Source organism: Tetrao urogallus (genome assembly GCF_951394365.1).
Source record: "Tetrao urogallus genome assembly, chromosome: 1".
Taxonomy (NCBI): domain Eukaryota; kingdom Metazoa; phylum Chordata; class Aves; order Galliformes; family Phasianidae; genus Tetrao; species Tetrao urogallus.
Genome location: NC_136813.1, coordinates 160565968 through 160570474, shown reverse-complemented (window position 1 = coordinate 160570474; position 4507 = coordinate 160565968).

The following is a 4507-nucleotide window of genomic DNA, read 5'->3' as shown; positions in this document are numbered from 1 at the left end:
ACTCCAGACAAAATTTTCCAATCAGCAATCCGGTCACACCAAGGATTGACAAGCATTGCCATCACTGGTGTATTCAATTCTGCTGTACAGAGAATCATGAAAGCCTTAGCAGAGAATCTAGAACTTTCTCAAGTTTCCTCAATGTGTAGGTCAAATGCTGGTGCCTAGGACACAACCCTCCTATGGAAAGATAGGAAGTTTTCCTTTTTTGTTCTGATCCCAACATTAAGCCAGTTCTTCACCTACTGAACTGTACAGCTGTCCAGGCTATAAGTAGCCAGTTTCTCTAGAAGAACGCTGTGGGAAAGTAACAAACTACTAAAATCCAGGCTCCACAAAACCGAAGTTCTTTGCACCTAGCTGGTACAGACAAAGAAAATCTATTTTGGAAGGCTTACCCATGTGCTCTTCCTATGCAGACAGTAAGCACTTCTTTGCCTGCCCTAGCTCTGACTGAGAATCATCACATGTCTCTGAGAAGGAGCATGCACCTGTGGCCCTTTTCTCTGAGGACGGTTGAAGCACAATTTCATTCATAGCATCACAGAATGGCTTGGGTTGAAAAGGACCACAATGAGGAGATTTTACTGCTCTCAGTTCTCACTGACTTATCAGTTTCACTAAGCGGTATTTTGGAACATGCTTAGTGCCTGTAACAACAGAACTAGCGGAGTGTCAGAATCATGATGCCCAAGTTAAGATAATAACTGGAAACACAGCTTGTAAGCAGAAGTTGACTATCTCCTCCGAGCCAGCTGTTCAAGAAATTGGATGTCAGGGGGAAGTTCTTTACAGAGAGAGTGGTGAGGTGCTGGAGCAGGCTGCCCAGAGAGGTTGTGGATGCCCGGTCCCTGGAGGTGTTCAAGGCCAGGTTGGATGGGGCCCTGGGCAGCCTGGTCTAGTATTAAATGTGGCAGGAGGGTTGGAGATTCATGATTCTTGAGGTCCCTTCCAACCCTGGCCATTCTGTGATTCTGTGAAAGCAACAATGAATCTATGATAAACATAAGACCTGTGACGCTCCCGAAGCACGATGCTGAACTCCACAAGCGGTGCGGACGCGTTTCACCCGCCGAGGTGTTCCCGCGGCCCCTCCTCCTCAGGCCGTCCGGCGGCGAGGGCCGAACCGGCGCCTCCGTCAGTCACGCAGCGGCGCGGCCCGCCCCGCCTCCCCAGCGCGGCTCCAGGAAGCCGGAAGCGGCCGGTGGGCAGGCTGGCGAACGGCGCTGGGTGCGTGGGGCCGGGGCCGGTGGGCAGGGCAGGGCGGGGCGGGGAAAGGGAAAGGTAGAGGTCAGGCCGCGCCGGTGGGCGGCTGCGGCCCGGAGGGAACATCTATACCGGGCCGCTGCTGCTCTGGGGAGGAGGCTCCGGTTCGCTCGCGGGCGGTGGCGGGGCCTTCCCGGGAGCTGCGAGAACCTCGAGGAGCGCGGCGGAGCGGGGCACCCGCGGAGCGGCCCCGTCTGGGGCGCGGCCTACGGCCTGTGTGGCCGCGGCCCCGGCGCCGGCCGTCCGAGCGGCTGTGGAACTAACGGTGTGCGCCCGGCAGCCGCTCCGGCACCCGGCGGCTGTCGGCGCGGGAGGGCTGCCCCGCTGCGGAGGCTTTAGCTGCGGGTGGGGCCGCCGCCGCCTCCAGCCCTGTGCGCCGGGCCGCTGCGGGCTGCGCGGCTAGGGAGCTCCGAGCGGAGGGGCGGGAGGCGACGAGGGGAAGCGGGAACTTGAGGGGAGGAAACTTCCTTCCTGAGAGATAACAGGAGGGGTACTGGGCGGAACGCTGACGTGTTTACGGGCTGTGAAGAGCCTCGGCGCCTTGCCTGGCAGCCTTGGTGGCGTGTGGGACTTTGCGTGCGGGCTGCGAGAGCCCCGCCGCCTGCCCTGCCCTGTCCGGCCCGCTCAGCTCCGTGCCCGGCTGCTGGCGGAGCTGCTGCTCGCTTAGCCGTCCCGTAACTCTGCGTTAGTTCGCAGCAGCCGTTCTCCATATCATCAGTGCAGCTTTTTCTGCTACTGCCCCGCTGCTGACAAGTAAAGAGGCAGTAGCCAGACACTGAGAAGTATTCAAGGCACCAAAAAGCAGACCCTGACCCAGCAGCCTGCTAACAAGCCGTGGGGAGAATAAATCAGTGCTTCATAGGAGACTTTAAGGCCCGTGTGAGGAACTTCTGACTCATCTTGTGCGAGGCTTAAACAAAGTGACCGTGAGATTTGAAGGAATAGATCACTTGGTGTTGAATCTAGTAACAGGACTAGTCCTACGGATAGATGTGCACGTGTTTTGTGAACGTGAAGCTCAGTGACCTGGGAAGATAACAGAAGATGTGAAAAGGAAACTTGACAATACCGTGTCTTTAGAGAAGATCCGTGCTGAGTCAGTCTGAGAAATGAAAAGCGTCAGATCAGTGGAGATCTAGCATGTTGTATAAGTTTTTAAATCTGTTTTTTTATAATTTGAAGACTGATCAAAACTGCGTGAGGCTTTATGCCCTTAAAGAGAAGACTGTGCTAAGAGAGCAAGGACTTTGTTCTTATTTATAAACATACTGTTTTGACAAGAGGCATAGTAGTGCAACACTGACACTGGTAGGTACCTAGTGCTAACACTGGTGTAATTATATCTTTAGTTCCATAAGTTAAAAAGACAGACATCGAGAACCTGTTAGACTTATGTTTGTTTTTTTTTTTAATCCACTGAATTATATTCAAGCTCACCTGTCACAGAACTTGTTCTTTTGTTGTTTTCACTCAGTGACCTCAACACAAATTTATTTAGGAAGTAACAGGGTAAAGGGGGAGGGCCAGCCTATAAGTAAGCTGCTTCATTTCTCACTTTGGGCACTGTGATGACTCTGTTAGGCCACTAACATTTCTAGTATTGGAGTGGATATCAGTGAAGAAACTCGTTGATTTGATTCATCTATGTACTATCTGCTTAAATAGGATTCATCTACAGGAGTTGCCTCTGGAAGAAGCTGGTACTCAGAACTGGAGATTATCTTAGAATTAACAGAACTTTAAGGTCTTGTGTGTGTAGAGAGGTGTGGTTTTTTGTTCAAATTCAGGATTTTCTTGTTAAAATTTGGGAGAGAACCCTTCTTTCCTTCTCTGGGCATAAAGAACTAGGTTTAGAAATGCTATCGCTGAATGATTCTGGGCTTAGTGTGGAGTAATGGCATGTCTTTACATTGTATGATTGCATTCTGTGCACTCCATGACATTACTTTGATGTTTTGGGACAGCTATACCTGAAGCTCCACACCTTACGTGAGCCAATAGCTAAATAAAACCATAAAATCAGTAGTTGTTGTGCATGGAAAGATGTGCCCAAAGCCAGAGAAGGCTTCTGCCTCTTTGCACAGCAGGTGCGTGGCCTGAAGCAGGGGCAAAGCATGCTGCTGCTTGCTGACTGGCTTCAGTCATTGCCCTTGGGATGCTCTGCTGCAGGCAGTGCAGAGAGGCTGCTACTGAGGGACCTGCCCCTGCACTGGTCTGTGTCCTGCTGCTAGGATTCTTTAGGTCTGGGGAAGCTGCCTCTTTAATCTTCCATCTTTTTGCTCAATTTAATAGCAAAGTTAGTGCTTTGATTAAACCAGAAAGGTAAAGGTGTTCAACTGCAGCTCCTGCTGGTTTGGCAAGGGGGGAAGGCTTGTGCTTCTGTTTTATTAATCATTTTTATTTAATCAAAATTTTTTTCTTTCTTTTGAATCTGTGAAAGCTGATGTGTTTGACACCTTGTAGTCGATGGAGGGTGGGGAAGCCCGGTGGTATTGAAAGATGACATGGCATACCACATGTGGAATTTCAGAAATGAGAGAAGTGTCCTCTGATTTCTTCCAGTGATAATCAGTGGCTCAGCAAAGAGCTGATATTTATATTAATTGTGACTCTTACCTAGCTCATCTCATGGGAGCTCATTGTAAGTAGTTAGTGCAGTTTCCCTACAGCTGTACTCAAGCACAAGGCTTCCATTATCGAGTTGTCACTAGGACCAAGTTGATCCAAAATGTGCCTTTATCTGCTTTCCCTTTTTGTCTTGTGTGTTCTTTGGTGTTACATAGTGAATAATGGATTGTCCTGCTGATCTTGGTGCTCATTTTGACTCTTTCTTCTAATTTCCATTGCTGGGTCATTTAAAAACATGTGTGCATATTGTATGGTTTTGCTTTTGCAGCTGATCTTTCAAACAGTATTTGAGTAGGAAGGATCTCAAATGCATAGAAGCGTTGTGTCATAAGCATTCGTTTTGATTTGTGATAGTGTTGAGCTTGGTTTTGGTTCTGTGTTTTACCTCTTAATTTTCTACCTGGTTCTTTTAAATTATCTTTGTATGTTTTTGGATTTGTGTGTGGGTTTTTGGCTTTTGTTATCGAGTTGTTTTGGTGTTTTTTGTGGTTTTTTTTTTTTTTTTCTTGTAATTATGAAGTCCCCATTGTGCATTTTCTTAAAGTATATTTTGGTATATTTAACCTTTTTGTTTTTAAGGTCAAAGCCAAAGCTGTCTAATAGGAAAGCAAAG